Here is a 17,360-nt window from a genome sequence, read left to right on the forward strand (position 1 = left end):
CCCCCCCCCAAAAAAACCCTTTGTCATATTTTACTAGCTATATGTTGTATGCATTTCTGAAGCCCTATGGAAAGAACATTCCTGTTCAATCTAATATCTGATCATCCACCTGATTCCTAGGCCCACCTCTCCCCCTCTTGGTCTATGGTATTGAGAAGACGGGAGAGCAATGGAGCCCCACCTGTGCCACCCCACTAGCCACTACTGGGAGTGGGTTAGATCCATCTCTTCACAGAAGTGACAGAAATCCATCAGAAGCTCCCACTGAAAATGGTGAGGCGATTTTCAGCTATTCCCTCTTCCTCTTACAGTTCCTAATGACACCTCCCACACTGTTCTAGAGGATATCAAATGCTGGAGCAGATTTTCAGGGGTGGCATTAGGGTTATTTGGGGAAATGGTTACACCATTAACACCGGCATCATCCCTTAACTCATGGAAAGACTGGATCTAACAGTATATATTTATCTCATAACAACACTGTACCTTTTATTTGAATTTCCTTTTTAAACTAAATACATTATTTAGTTTATTTATTTAAAATATTTCTATCCCGCCCTTCTACCTTATAATAGGGCACCCAGGGCGGCTTACAAAAATAAAATCAAAGAGATACATAATAAAATTGTAAACAATAAAATCACAAAAACATTAAAATAAATTAAAAGACAAAAAATACAATTAAAATACATAAAATACAATATATCAGAAGTCCCAGAAAACCATCAGGGAGGGAGCAGAGCGGACTTCTTGGGGTAGGGTGTTCCAAAGCTTGGGGGCCACAGCTGAAAAGGCTCTCTCCCACGTGCCTGTCAGTCTAATGTCTTTCATTCTAGGCACGCAGAGGAGACCAGAGGCAGATGATCTTAAATCCTGGGCAGGTACATATGGGCGTAAGTGGTCCCTCAGGTACATTGGTCCAAGGCCATTTAGGGCTTTAAAGGTCAGAACCAGCACTTTGAATTGGGCCCGGAAGCAAATTGGGAGCCAGTGGAGTTGATAAAGCACAGGGGTGATATGCTCCCTGCATCATGCTCCAGTTAACATTCTGGCTGCTGTATTTTGAACCAACTGTAATTTCCGAACTGTTTTCAAAGGCAGACCCACATAGAGTGCGTTACAGTAATCAAGCCTCGATGTCACCAATGCATGTGTCACTGTGGCCAAGTCAACTGCCTCCAGGAACAGACGCAGCTGGTAGACCAGTTTGAGTTGGCCAAAAACACTCCTGGCTACCGCAGCAGGGCAGGATGCAGGGGGACTCACAAACTGCAGACCTGCTCCTTCAAGGGGAGTGCAAACCCATCCAGAACAGGTTGCAACCCCATCCCTGGTGCAGTTTTTCCCTTGACCAGCAGTACTTCCATCTTGTCTGGATTAAGTTTCAGTTTGTTAGCCCACATCCAGCCCTTCACAGCCTCCAGGCACTGGTTTAGGATGAGCACTCCCTCCCTGCGATCAGGTGGTAGGGAGAGATAGAGCTGAGTGTCATCAGCACATTGTACTTGTATAGTTTACAGTAAGCTTAATATTGTTACTCAGTCTAACACACTATGCTCTTACTTTGTTTCCCCAGGAAAAATCCCAGGAAAGCTAGATAACTATCGCATTGTCTAGTTTCTGAATTACATTCAAAGATACAATTAGTTGATATAAAAAGAAAAATCAGCACTAGTTGTAAAAAAATTCTGATACTAAACAATTCACAGCGTCGAAATGTTATATATAATTTTATAAAATAAAATTTAATTCATTTATATAAGTATTAATTTCACAGATGGTTTCACATTATAATTTCACAGGTAATTTCATATCGATGGTAGTTTCACAAGAGACAACTCCAGGAGATTGGAATAGTAAAGTAACTGAACCACAGAAAGATAAGGTGGAAGTCAGTTTCCAGTATCTCAACTTCTGTAGACAACTTACAATATAAATCACTGTTGGAAACAAATTAAAATACAGTGTTGTAAATAAGCTGCCATACATTACTGAACTGCATTTTGTTTAAAAAACTAGTCTAAGAGGTCAGGAGTCCACATTTTCATGGTGGAGGAGATGAAACATGGAATACAGGACATATTTTTTTAAAGTGCCTCCTACCAAGCAGATTCCTTGCACTAGAGAAGGTACAGTAATGCCCTTCCATCCGCAGCCGGCAGGAAAACCAAGTGGGCTGGTGCAGGAGGGACAGAATGATCCATTTCTTGTCCAGCAGCTTGCTCGCTTGCCTGCATGGAATTTCTTATAACATATAACATACCAGGCAAGCTATTCAACACAAAGCTATTAAAATACCTCTTTTTTAATGGATAAGTATAATGATGGGCAAGGTATCTTTCACGGAAACTATTTTTTTCATGATACATTCAAACCTTCCCCAAAGGAACTGGCCAAGATTCAAATAACTTGGCACATTCATGTGGGCTTTAGAATTGTGTTTCTGGAACATCAGGATCTGGGGCAAAATACTTTTTAAACTGAGGTGAGTTTAAAAAGCAGTTTGTGATATGGCATCGTGTTTGTGGTTCTGTTGAAAGTAAAAATTGCCACTAGGCCTGCCCAAGCCCAGAGTAGCTCTTTGGATCATAGCCAATATGTTTAACCAACTAAAAAATGCCAGTTAAAAATAAATGTTAAATGCATAGAGACTTCTTTTGTAACAATGCATTCATTTTAAATTGGTATATAAAGAACAGAGTTTGGATAAGTCCTCAAAATCAATTTTAAAAGTATAGAACATTTCAACAGTAGACTTTGGAAAAGGGATTAGACATTTACATTAATGTTTGTCTGCTTTAATTTAAAAAGTGATTCAAAACCAAGTACACATGCACCAGAAAAGGCCACCATAAGCCTAACATGCACAGTTCCATATAAGTGCAGCCAACAATGTTGACTGAAACTAAACTTGAAAATCCAGGGCACTAATGCACAATATCAAGCAATAAAACAGCATCTCAGTGGTGATATTTAATTTGAAAAAGAAGAAAGAGGCAGGAGAAGATCAGGCACTGTCTGTTTTGGAGGATCAGCCATTCTGCATTTCAAAGCGTGGATCTCTGCAATATCCAGGTTACTGTGCTAGAATCTCCACTATTATATAGCAGTTGTAAGAGAGGGAGGGCAAAGATGTGTTTACTCAGTGATTAGGGCCTTAGAATAAGCCGCTAGCTCCTAGAGAGACAGCTCACCACTTATTCATTTGGGCCAATTCACAAAGCCTAGAAAGATTAAACATCCATGCTGAGAAGACAAGCGAATGCAGACGGTGAAAAAGAAATAAAAATTCTTTAAAAACTCTTAGATGACTTCATTATTTTTTCCACAAGGAAACTTTAGGAAAGTGTTTAGTTAGAGAAAAACCCACATTGACCTCTCCCTAAACCCTTAATCTTTCCTTTGTGGTGGGACTGCTTTGTGGTAAGCGGATGGCTTTGCTCTCCTCTTTTCACTGGGAGCAGAGAAAAAAAGGCTCTTGAGAAACTCCTTTCGCCCCAAAGAAACAACCCCATGAAACTGTTAAATATAAGTTTCCATGTGAATGAACTTTCCAAAATATGTACAGTGTAAAGCTAGAAGTTGGGGCCAAATAATAGAACATAAGACAGGTGCACATTTTAGCATATGCAAATAAAGGAATGGCTAAAAATATTTAACCACCACCATTTGTGGATGGAAATGCTATTTGGATTTCAAATTCAGGAGTTAAATTTCTGTCTGCAGTTGATTGAATTCGTAGTTGTTACATATGTGCACAAAGGAAAACCATATCCAGTCTCCTGGCTAAAAGTAGATCTTCAGGAGATGCAGTGCGTACACACGCATGCACATACACATACACAAGTAGTAATGATTCCAAAATACTCTGGGGGGAAACAACTACCAGAAGTCAAAACTAATCTCAAAACTTCCTATTTCTTTATAAATACCAATAATACTTTCATATAAAACACATATACAACATTTAGCAAATGTGGTGTTATAATTCAGAGCTTTATGATTCCTAATACCTTTCTGAATATTTTCAGTAAAAAAAATAATGTTTTGAGGCCAGAATAGCTATTTATAAAGCATACTACAAAAAACCAATAAAAAGAAAAACCCACAAATTGTTTTGATTAAAGTAGTAGTGAAACTGTAAAACACCAGGAAAAAAATAAGTCAAAATGTTGAGTGGTCTTGAGTAGGTTAGCTTTTCAGTGGCTGAACCTTTAGCAGAGTTCCCAGGAAAGTATTAAGATAATAGGAGCTTTGTCCTTTTAGATCTTCCCCTGTGAGGAAGTGAGGTAAACAAGATTACTAAAAGGGAATTATCTGGAAAAAGTATTACTTGGAAGTGACACCACCATTTAATTCTGAGGAGGGTTTTTAAAGCAGCTAAATAGTCACCAAAGTCCAAATGGCTCACAATACGATTTTAGGTGCCTAGCTTTTGAAAATCCTACCTGACCTGGTGGCTGGATTAAAAGATGCCTCAATTCTCTTAAATTCTATTCATTTATTTATTCTATTCAAGAGAATATTTTATTTATTTTGAGAAAATACCATGGTTCAGCAGCCAAATATCAGATATTTGTCAGTATTATCACCGGGTCTCTTTTACTGATGCATATTTTCCTTTGGCAGACTTTCTTCAGAAGAGCAAAAAAAAAAAGACATAGAGCACAGATTATGCCACCAGGTTTAATATAGATATATAGGCAAATATCCCCTAATTCTTAAAGGCTAATTGCTGGTGGAAGGCGGCAAAGCTTAAGAATTATAAATCCAGTTTAATTTCTGATCTTCTGGTTGCAGCTAATTTTTTTCCTTCTACCAAACTTAAGGAACCAAAAACGAATGGGTTTTAATAATAAGGCATTTAGTTGTCAGGCCAAAAACTTATTTTTGGGCCAGAATGAGAGATATCTGAACAGAATAACAAAATAGCATCAATTGTGGCCAGATCCCTCTTCACTTTTAAGTACTTAAGACTTGATCTATACTAAATTTAACAAATTTGTATGAGTTCTCTGTTGCAGGATAGCTACAGGGCCAATAAAGTCTCTGTACTCCCCAATTTGGTTCTTTGTGCTAGAGATAGGTATCAACTAAGTAATTATGAAGAATCGCTGCACACTCATCTCTCAAGAAATTGAAATTACACCTTGAGATTACACTTTGAAGATTCCAAATTAAATAATGATCAACAATTGCTTCAATATTAAAGATTAATGATTTAAAAGCTTATTATATCAATTGATGATGGGTACACAGCTGCTTCCATATTGGAGGGTTTTGTATTTAATATAATATTTTGTACTTTGTATGTGTATTATGTGCCTTCAAGTCAATTACAATTTATGGCAAACCTATGAATCAACGACTTCCAATAGCATTTATTATAAACCATCCTGTTCAGATCTTGCAAGTTCAGGTCTGTAGCTTATAGAATCAATCTGTCTCTTGTTTAGTCTTCCTCTTTTTCTACTCCCTTCTGTTTTTCCCAGCATTATTGTATTTTCTAGTGAATTATGACTTCTCATTATGTACCAACGTATGATAACCTCAGTTTCATCATTTTAGCTTCTAGTGATTGTCCTGGCTTAGTTTTTTCTAACAGCCAATTATTTATCTTTTTCATAGTCTATGGTATCCACAAAGCTCTCCTCCAACACCACATTTGAAATGAGCAGATTTTTCTCTTATCCACTTTTTTCACCATCCAACTTTCACATCCACACAGAGAGATTGGGAATACCATGGTCTGACTGATCCTGACTTTGGTGCTCAGTGATACATCTTTGCATTTGAAAACCTTTTCTAGTTCTCTCATAGCTAAGCTCCCCAGTCCTAGCCTTTTTCTGATTCCTTGACTATTGTCTCCATTTTGGTTAATGACTGTGCAAAGGTATTGATAATCCTTGACAAATTCAATGTCCTCATTATCGACTTTAAAGTTACATAAATCTTCTGTTGTTATTACTTTATAGTCTTCTTGATATTCAGCTGTAGTCCTGCTTTTGTGCTTTCCTCCTTAACTTTCATCAGCATTCGTTTCAAATCATTACTGGTTTCTGCTAGTAGTATGGTATCGTCAGCATATCTTAAATTATTGATATTTCTTCCTCTAATTTTCACACCTCCTTCATGTTGGTCCAATCCTGCTTTCCTTATGGTATGTTCTGCATACAGATTAAACAAATAGGGTGATAAAATACACCCCTGTCTCACACCCCTTCTGATGGGGAACCAATCAGTTTCTCCATATTCTGTCCTTACAGTAGCCTCTTGTCCAGAGTATAGGTTGTGCATCAGAACAATCAGATGCTGTGGCACCCCCATTTCTTTTAAAGCATTCCATAGTTTTTTGTGATCTACATAATCAAAGACTTTGCTGTAATCTATAAAGCACAGGGTGATTTTCTTCTGAAATTCCTTGGTCTGTTCCATTATCCAAAGTGTGTTTGTGATATGATGTCTGGTAACTCTTCCCTTTCTAAATACAGTTTGGACATCTGGTATTTCTCGCTCCATATATGGTAAGAGCCGTTGTTGTAGAATCTTGAGCATTACTTTACTTGCATGGGATTTTAAGGTTATGGTTTGATAATGACTGCATTCCCTGGGATCCCCTTTCTTGGGATATCTATTGAATGCTTCCAGTCTGTGGGCCATTGTTTTATTTTCCATATTTGTTGGCAAATTTTTGTCAAAATTTGGACAGTTTCAGTCTCGGTAACTTGTAGCAACTCTGTTGGTATGCCATCTGTTCCTGGTGGTTTGTTTCTTCCAAGTATTTTAAGAGCTGCTTCCACTTCACATTATATAGTTCCTCCATGAATGTATCTGTCATCATTGCATCTCTTTTATATAGTTCTTCAGTGTATTGCTTCCACCTTCCTTTTATTTTATCTCAGTCAGTCAGTGCATTCCCCTGTTGATTATTCAACATCCCTACTCTTGGTTTAAATTTCCCTTTAATTTTTCTAATCTTTTGGAATAGGGCTCTTGTTCTACCTTTTTCATTATCCTCTTCTATTTCTATACAATAACTATGGTAACAGTTCTCTTTGTCCCTACGTACTAGTTGCTGTATTATTGCAGTTAGGGTTCTAACCATGTTTCTATCTCCATTTGCTTTTGCTTTCCTTCTCTCTTTAACCATTTTAAGAGTTTCTTCAGTCATCCATTGAGGTCTTTTTCTCTTTTTAACTAGAGGTATTGTCTTTTTGCATTCTTCCCTGATATCTCTGATTTCAATCTATACTTCTTCTGGATTTCTATCAACTAAGTTTAAAGCCTCAAATCTGTTCCTTATTTGATCTTTATATTCTTCTGGGATGTTATTTAAATTGTATTTTGGCATTTTGATTGCTTTTACACAGAATAAATCTGTATTTTGTACACTGTAATTTATAATCCCTGTATTTAGTACACTTGTATGTATGTATTTTTAGAGTTATCTCTGTAATTAGCATATTGTCATTCAGCCAGCTATAATTGTATTTTCCCCCTATTTTGTGTTATATATACAATAGTTCAGTTGCAGTTGTGTGCTTTCCAGCACTTATTGTTCAGGTGCATTCTACAATGGCTGCCTTTTGGGTATGGTTTTGCACAATCAAAAAATTTAAACAGTTGTACAGGCCTATCTACATAAAAAGATATTTAAGAGTCAACTGAAAATCAAAAGCAAAGGTGCCTGCTGACTCTCTGCTTGAAGCATGTTCCACAGATACTAAATGCTCAATCAAGCTCTGTAACACTGGGGGCAGCTAGCAGCACTCCTCCAAATTATTTCAGTGATCAAGTTATAAAGGCTCAAGTGGTCCTTAAGTTATGGATGAGAAAATAACTGAATACCTTGGGTAAAGCAATGTTTTTGCACTTCATCTGAAGTAATAGATTCTAACAGTTCTGAAAATCAGACCCGAACTGTTCTAACTCACAAATGGATATAACTGTATTATCTATTCAATCCTAGTCAGAACAGACCAATAGGACATTACTAACTCAGGTTCATTAATTTCAATGGATTTACTCTGGGTAGGATTTTGATGAATACAACCCTATATACATTTCTATCTATATGATGAAATATTTAAGATGCATATAGAAGCCATTTTGTATCTATGCCAACCATACATAGTCCACAGTCAGGTAAGAACTACAGATTGAAGAACCCACAAAATGAAAAAAGGTTTAGCAACCTGGTCAATATAGCCATTCTATTATCTCTTCATACCATTGCCAACACATATTGCTGTCTGCAACATTGTCAAAATCATGGTTATTTTTGTTATATTAGTTCTTAGGTCCTCCAACACACAACTAACCTAGTGAATTAGGCACCAAGCAATAGCCTTCCCCAGGATTATTATCAATACTGTCCCAAACTAGTCATGTAGAATGGAGGATAGCCAGTATGATAAGAAACGGGAAATTTGATTTGCATGTGATTTGTGGAGGAGAAGGAAGGGGCTTTTAATTGACATTATATTTTGGGGAGGTATTCAATTAAATAATTGCTCTAGCTCATTGCCTCCCAAACTTTCTCCCCCACAGACAACTTGAAAAAGCAACCCAGGGATAGGTGGTGTATGAGACTGAGTAAGAGACTGTTCAGGAGATCTTGGTCCCATGATGTGACTAATGTTAGAGATACTGTGCATTGAAGTAATCTGAAATAATTTGAAGTAATTTGAGTGAAGTTGGATTAGACTAGTCTTGTGATGAAGTGAAGTTACTTGACTCCACTTTTTTGCTGCTTATTATAGAACAGCTTTTAAAAATGTTTTTAACTTTTGTTTTAATGTATTTAAGGTCTGTTTTGATGATGTTTTAGAGTGTTTTTAGCACTTCTGTTTGCCGCCCTGTGCTCCTGCTGGGAGGAAGGGCGGGATATAAATCAAATAATAAATAAATAAATAAAACATCATATTCTATTTCCAATATCAGTAGGGAGCCAGTCAATTCTGTAAGGAGATAAATCCATTTTTGTGTAATCAAACTTGAACTAGAACATTGCAGACATCATAGCACTTATTGTCAACATTTAGTTGTACAACTTTAGACTTATTACACTGTTGTGAACCACTGTGCAAATTATCATTATAATGCATCTTATATTAAAAAATTCTCCTAAGAACTGAACCAGTTTGTTTATATGTACTGAACTGGTTTACTGAACCTTTATATTGGCCTGAACTGGAACCAAACCAGAACCACTTCAGTTTCAGCTAAACTTGAACTGAACAACAACAACAAATGTTTTCACTCCTTGCTAGGACTGAGTTCTTGGCTAACTGATTTTAAAGTTCCAGACATAAGAATGGAGAAATCACTATGGGTTGTATCCAGCTAAATTCCATTCAAACATTAAACTCATTGAAATTAATGGTCCTAAGTTAGTTAATGAATTTCAGTGAGTCTACTGTGTGTGACTAATAGATACCAGGTACCTTCTCTCTCCCTATGCCATTCAAGGCCACTTTAACAAAACCATTTCCAGTTCGCACATGATCCATCAAAGCAGAAGCAAAGCAGACAATTTCAGCACATTTCTAAACCAGAAGCATCAGTACACAGATTATTACATATGATAACCATCCTGAAGTTAATTTTGAGGATCCAGATCTAAAAACTACATAATAGAAAATATTCAAAACCAAGCAATAGTTTCCAGCCTAAAACCCAGCCTAAACAGATTTTGGATGCATTTTGGATCAACCAAAGATCCTGAAATCAATTTATTAATTCTCATTCTATAAACAGCATGAGTCTTTGTGAAGAGATAAAATATTCATTTCAAGATATGAAGATACCTTACATTGAGTGAAATAATTGCTCCACTACTAGGCCACTATTCTGCACTGACTAGCGACATCTGTCAACAATCCCAGGTAGAGGTATTTCCCAACTCTGCCCCCAGACAGCCTTTTAAACAGAAATTCCAGTGATTGAACCTGGAACTTTCTGCATGGAAAGCATGTGCTCAAGCAATAACCCTAACTGAACCCCCCCCAATATACTTTCTACAAAAAGTATGACAAACCTGAGCTTTTTTATGGTATCTCGTGTATATTCATTAACCAATTTAGGCTTGAAAATAAATGTACTTTGTGAATATATTTGTAGCATTATTTCAACATGCTCATATTATGATTATTATTTTTAAAAGTACTATTTCTTTGACCAGCTCTTTTCAGATGAATTTTGTGCATTTGTCAATTTCACAAAATGTTTATGGTATTACAAAACATATTATATGAATATGAACCATGCAAAAGGTTTATTTCTTATTTATAAATTTGGATTCTGCCAGGGGCTAGCTTGGTTGTGCATATGGACTGAATTATGCCCAACTATTGTAACTACTTGCCTCCAAGCAATGTGTGTGGTCTCAATAGATCATGTTGGCCACTGTGTTTATTTCAATAACTTGAAGCAAAGCAGTACAGATACCCAATAGGTAATGTTTCACGCTATCCACCCCGAGATTTCACCCGTAATTGATTCCCCCATCTGATATTTTGGCTCAGCAGGAAAGCGTTGAGATTTAATTAATAGTTTCAAAGCTTGAGTTCACTCTTGTTGGAGCTGCAGTTTCATGACTTTGCATCAAAGGCCCTGATCAGAATATTTTGCATCAGAATATTTGTTAAAACAGATGCTGAAATTATTAAAGGTAACCCTTGCTTGCAGTTGAACATTCCATTTTTTTTCAGAGGTTACCAGATTGTCAATGGTTATGCCTATTCTTTTAGCAACAAAAAAGCTGCAGAAAGTAAAGCTACAAAATCTAAGAACAGTGTGAAATTAATGTTTTTCTATTTTTCTGAACAAAACTTCAGTTCAAAACAGAATGATTTCCTTCACGTCGCGGAGTTGGGGGTACTGCTTGGCAGTGGTTCCGCTCCTACTTCGCGGATCGTCGCCAGAAGGTAGTGCTTAGGGAACATTACTCGACACCCTGGACTCTCCATTGTGGAGTCCCTCAGGGGTCGGTTTTGTCCCCCATGCTCTTTAACATCTACATGAAGCCTCTGGGTGTGGTCATCAGGTGTTTTGGAGTGCGTTGCCATCAGTATGCTGATGACACGCAACTCTATTTCTCCTTTTCATCTTCTTCAGGTGAGTCTGTTGATGTGCTGAACCGCTGCCTGACCGTGACAATGGACTGGATGAGAGCTAATAAACTGAGACTCAATCCAGACAAGACTGAGACACTGTTGGTGAACGCCTTCCCCGCTCAGATGGTGGATGTGCATCCTGTTCTGGATGGGGTTACACTCCCCCTGAAAGAACAGGTTCGTAGTTTGGGGGTTCTTTTTGACCCTTCCTTGTCTCTTGAGGCTCAAGTGGCCTCGGTGGCACGGAATGCATTTTACCATCTCCGTTTGGTAGCCCAACTGCGCCCCTATCTGGATGGCGATGACCTCGCCTCAGTTGTTCATGCTCTGGTAACTTCGAGATTGGATTACTGTAACGCGCTCTACATAGGGCTGCCCTTGAAAACAGTTCGGAAGCTTCAGCTAGTGCAGAATGCGGCAGCTAGACTATTGACGAGGACCAGTCAGTCTTCGCACATAACTCCTGTTCTGGCTCGCCTGCACTGGCTACCTATTTGCTTCCGGGCGAGATTCAAGGTGTTGGTTATGACCTATAAAGCCCTACATGGCGTGGGACCTCAGGTGAGGCTGTTAATGTACTAAACCGCTGCCTGGTCGCGATAATGGTCCTGATGAGAGCTAATAAACTGAGACTCAATCCTGACAAGACTGAGATGCTGTTGGTGGGGAGGCCCTCTGCCCAGATGGTTGATGTCCGACCTACCCTAGATGGGGTTACACTCCCCCTAAAGGAGCAGGTCCGTAGTTTGGGGGTCTTATTAGATCCGCTCCTGTCTCTGGAGGCTCAGGTAGCCTCGGTGGCACGGAATGCGTTCTACCAGCTTCGGCTTGTAGCCCAACTACGACCCTATCTGGACAGGGAGAACCTTGCCTCAGTTATCCATGCTCTGGTAACCTCTAGATTGGACTACTGTAATGCACTCTACGTAGGGTTACCTTTGAAGACGGTTCGGAAACTTCAGCTGGTGCAGAATGCTGCGGCCAGAGTTCTCACTCGGACTAAAAGATCTGATCATATAACACCTGTCCTGGCCCAACTGCACTGGCTACCAATACATTTCCGGGCCAGATTCAAAGTGTTGGTTCTTACCTATAAAGCCCTTAACGGCACCGGACCGCAATAACTGATGGAACGCCTCTCCCACTATGAACCTACCCGTTCGCTGCGCTCGACGTCGAAGGCCCTTCTCTGGGTTCCAACTCACAAGGAGGCCCGGAGAGCAATAACGAGATCTAGGGCCTTTTCGGTGGTGGCCCCCGAATTATGGAATGCCCTCCCTGACGAGATACTCCTGGCGCCTTCTTTAATATCTTTTCGGCGCCAGGTAAAGACCTACCTCTTTGCCCAGGCATTTTAATTCTAGTTTTAATTTTATTTTATAGTTAATTAATTGTAATCTCTATTAATTTTGTCTTAATCTGTTTTTAATTGTGTTTTTATACCTATATGTTGTAATCCACATTCGCTGTTTTTAAATGTGGTTTTATTCTGTTGTACACCGCCCTGACAGCCTGTTGCTAAAGGACGGTTTAAAAGTGCAATAAATAAATAAATAAATAAATACCTGATGGAACGCCTCTCCCACTATGAACCTACCCGCTCACTTCGTTCGTCATCTAAGGCCCTCCTCCGGGTACCAACTCATTGTGAAGCCCTGAGAGTGGTTACTAGATCTAGGGCCTTTTCTGTGGTGGCCCCCGAGTTGTGGAATAGCCTCCCTGAAGAGGTACGCCTGGCGCCTACAGTATTATCTTTTTGGCGCCAGGTAAAGACCTTCTTATGCTCCCAGGCATTTTAAACATTTTAAACGTCCTAATCTTTTTAACTTTTTAATCTTGTATACTATCCTTTTATTTTCTTATATTTTGTTTAATGGTATTTTTTTTTCTTTATGTCATATATGTTTTGTGATTTTACTATTACGATGTATGTATTTTACCCTATGCTGTTTACCGCCCTGAGAGCTAATTGCTATGGGCGGTATATAAATGCAACAAAATAAATAAATAAATAAATAAATAATATGATTAGCCAAATAATTATAATGTGGTCTACTTTATTAAACCCAGATGTCATGTTATTCAGGTAAAAAAATCAGGAGCCCAGCAAACCTTCTTTATAGTCAACTTGTATTATGGTGAACATTGATCAATGATGAAATAGATGTCAGAATTGTGCCTTTTTGTTGTAGTTGCAATGAAATTCATGGTTTTTTAAATCTTAGATAATCCATGGACATAAACTGGGCCCCAATAAAATTGTACTAGTGCAGGGGTCCCCAACCCATTACTCACAAATGGCCATGCACCGATGTAGGCCTTCAATGGCAAACCCACCAAGTAGCCCATAATCCGAGCTTTCTTTCATTCATTCATTCATTCATTCTTTTTTTAAAAAACTCCCTGGTCTTCCGAGAAAGAAAGTTATGGAGCAAAATGTGCAGGTACCTTGCTTTTCTTTTTTTAAATACTGTTTTTATGGATTTTAGAAAACAAGGCAAAGAAAAACAATAATGCAAAAATTGAACCTTCCCCTCTGCCTCCAGGATGAGTGCCCCCATCAATCAGATATTTCACAATATATTAAAGACTGCCCATCAAATAAAAGTGTCACACTACAGTTCCCCAAAGGTAGCAGGTGCCCCAGTGTTCTCTTGTAACAGCATAATTAATAAACATAAACCAAACTGAATAAAAGGTCTCTGATCTTTTGTGTCCTCCTTTCTCTGTCAGCAGTAGTTAACTTTTCCATACGTGCCAGGTCCCAAAGTTCAAGTTGTAAAGATCTCCAAAACCGAGCAACTGCCAAATGGGTAGCAGTCATAATGTATGCGATAAGGTGTTTATGAGCCTGAGCCTTATCATCATAAGAGGACAGCAAGGCTATTCTTGGATCCTGAATCATAGATTGGTCTGTTATTAGCTCAGCCTCAAAGAAAACTTTATTCCAAAACTGCCGTAGCTTAGAACAAGTCCACCACAAGTGGCATAAAGAGCCATTCTCTCCAAAGTCCCTCCAGCAGGGAGAAGCATTTATACCTGCAGTCCCACTTAACAATGTGGGATACATGTACACTGATGAAAGGTTTTCAAAGTGTTTTCTCATATCCTGGCTGATGTGGAAAGGAAAGGAGCTTTTGCAGTAACTGCATTCCAGTAACTGCATTCCATCAAATCAATAGTTCAAAATCCTGTTCCCAATGCACTGTAAGGGCTGTGAGGGGCTTGGTAGAATGATGTAGTAAGACACCATAAATCCTAGACAGAATGCCTTTGTCCATACAGTCCATAGTATAGATTAATTTCTCAAACTGGGTCGGAGGTTGGATGGCCTCTGCCAGGAAGCAGTTGGTTTGTGAAATGTAAAATTTGGTGGATGCTAATCTAGGTATGCCAGATCCTCACCAGTTGCAGGTACCCTTCTAAGCGATTTATGTGAAAATATGTACTTGCTTGACTGCTCCTGCCTGTCAGTGTTATTAGCCAATGAGTGAAGTCAGAGCCGTGACTGATAAGTGAGCTGTTTGGCCACCAGGCAGCAGGAATTCCTGGGGTTTCCTGTTTTGCCCTCCCTTTCAGTGCACTTTTCCTGCTTCTGTGTTTTTTCCTACTCCTAGGAATCTCCATAGTTTGCAATTCCATTTTCCCTAGCAACTAGGATGCATGTTTCCTGTTCAGGATTCACCTGAGAAAATGCCTAGAAAGTATTTTCTGCAAATGCTGCTACACAATAAAGTGTGTGTGAATGTTAAAGAATCCCCCACCCCAAAAGGCAAATGTGAAAATGTTGCAAAGAGGCTTAGGCATGTGTCCTGCTTTGCAGGAGCTAAGGAACAGGGACTTACAATACAATGATATACATGTCTACTCAGAAGTAAATTTATTTGTGTTTAATGGGGCTAGCTTGCAGGTAGGTGGGTACAAGATGTCAGTGTAGACTTTGGTTTAGGGTTGGCATTGGGGAAACAACAGGGTTCTTGTGCTTTTAACAGCTGTATGGCAGGCAGAAATTCAACAGGTCAAGCTTTTCTAGTATGGAAATAGAATTATGGGGAAAGCTTCACCATGACTACTCTCTAATTTTGTGCTATGCCATGTCCCCTGTGGCAGCCATTTTGTATTATGCCACGCCTCCTGCAACAGCCATTTTGTGACTGGGTGCTCCCAGCTCTCTCTCAAAATTTGAAATGTGCCTTCTGGTCCAAAAGATTTGGTGACCCCTGTACTAGCGTATACCTGTGAAAAAGTGATTCAATTTGTGTTCTTCTTCTACATGGTTGCTTGAAATAAGAAGGGGAAGATCTTCAGAAACCATTTGTTTCCATGGCAACTGCTGGGGGAAAGGGGTTTGGGTTTGAGAAAAATGTCTTGGGGGGAACTAAGTCGGGTTAACCTAAAAAACAGTCCAATGGGGAGTTAGCATGCTCTGTGGGCATGAAATGCTGTCGGAGGGGGGAGGAATGGAAAACTGGTGAGAGGAATGTAGTATCCTGGAGGAAGAGAGTGAGCAGGAGCACTCACACTGCAACATTTTGTTGCAGGTTCCACTTATTATACACTGTTTGTAAATCCAGGAAGCACTGTGATCAGTTTTATTTACTGGAAGGTTCTTATGCTACTAAACAAGCATTTATGAACATATGGTATAATGTGCTATAAGGTATGTAAGGATTCAATCCGGATTTGGTAATGAGCTGGCCTGAAGCTGAATCCCAACAATAAGGAAACACTGTGGATGGGTGGTGCTCATGTTTGGGAAATTAGTACTTATCCTGTTTAGGATGGAGTTGCACTTCCTCTAAAGGAGCAGATATGCTGTTTAGGCTTATTCCTTGATCCAGTTTTGTCACTTGAGACTCAGGTGGCCTCAGTGGCCAAAAATTCACATTACCAGCATCAGCTGGTTCATCAGCTGCAAGTGCTTGTGGGCAGGGATAGCCTAGCCACGGTGATCCATGCTCTGCTAATCTCCAGGCTGGATTATGTGTGGCTATGTGTGGCTATCATCAGACAACATGGGAGCAACATTTAGTGCAGGAGTTGTCTGCCAGAATTTGATGGGTACAGCTAGGATCATTCATATTATAGCTATTTTGAAATATGTACACTGGCTACCTATTAGCTTCTGAGCCCAAGTCCTTGTGCCTTACCTTTAAAGCTCTACAATGGTTTGGGACCTGAAGGTGTGCCTCTTCCTCTACCAGCCTACCTTTGTTTTAGGATCTTTTGGAGAGGCCCTGCTTTCAAGCATCGGCTTTCGTAGAAGTATGTTACACTTCCACGAAGGAGATGACCTTTTCTGAGATGGTGCCTGACCTTGGAATGACTTCCCTAAGCACACCTGGCACTAACATTACAAGACTGTCAGTGCCAGGTGAAGACCTTCCTATTTGCCCTGGCATTTTAGATTATTATTTTTGGAATAGAGTTCTATTTTATTTTTAGTTTGGGGGACTTTTTGTCATCTTCTATTTTTCTGTATTCATGTGTTGGTTTTAAACTGTATCTATATGTTGCATGGACTGATTTTATTCACATTTTTAGAAGCGTAGGAACACGGGAAGCTGCCTGACAACAGCTGTCCAGGGTTTCAGACAGGGAGTCTCTCCCAGCCCTAGCTGGAGATGCCAGGGATTGAAACTGGGACCTTCTGTATGCAAAGCAGAGGCTCTAACAGGGAGCTTTTTGTGCACTACCATGGAAAAAAATATTTTAAGTAAATAAACAAATACTGATCCAGCTATTCTAATCCTGAGAATCTTTAAATATGGCAGTAGCATATGGCAGTCATGCACACACACAGGAACAGCGTGAAAACATAACAGAGGAAAGCATATACAATAGTAATGGTAATAAATTACAAATCATTCTTTAAAGGTGGGTTTGGTTAAATTTGGATTGGAATTAGCACACCTATAGTATTCTACAGCGTACCAACCATAAACCAGGCAGAACTCAATTTAGTCCATATGTTGCATTCTTTGATTATAAGAATTGTATAGGTATCACTAAAGCTTCTAAAATAAATTCAAGGCAGGTTAGATTATGAGAGTCAGTGTGTACGTAAGGAAGAGTCTTTTTTACATTAGACAATAATACATTTTGAGTGAATACCTTTGAAAAAGAGATCACAATGCAATAATCTGCAGTCTCTTCATTTGTAAATATGTCAGTTACAACCTATATACCAAGTACATACAAAAAATACTATTTTTTATAATTGGAAACTTTACTTAACTTGCT

At 39.0% G+C, this 17,360-nt stretch overlaps 1 protein-coding gene across 1 annotated transcript in view; it reads right to left on the reverse strand.

The window, feature by feature from the left end:
• The window catches only part of FAF1 (Fas associated factor 1), a 299,638-nt gene that overhangs the window by 94,536 nt on the left and 187,742 nt on the right, over window positions 1-17,360 (reverse strand). The gene's annotated exons all lie outside the window — the stretch shown is intronic.

The sequence above is a fragment of the Rhineura floridana genome, chromosome 6 (genome assembly GCF_030035675.1).
Source record: "Rhineura floridana isolate rRhiFlo1 chromosome 6, rRhiFlo1.hap2, whole genome shotgun sequence".
NCBI classification, from domain to species: domain Eukaryota; kingdom Metazoa; phylum Chordata; class Lepidosauria; order Squamata; family Rhineuridae; genus Rhineura; species Rhineura floridana.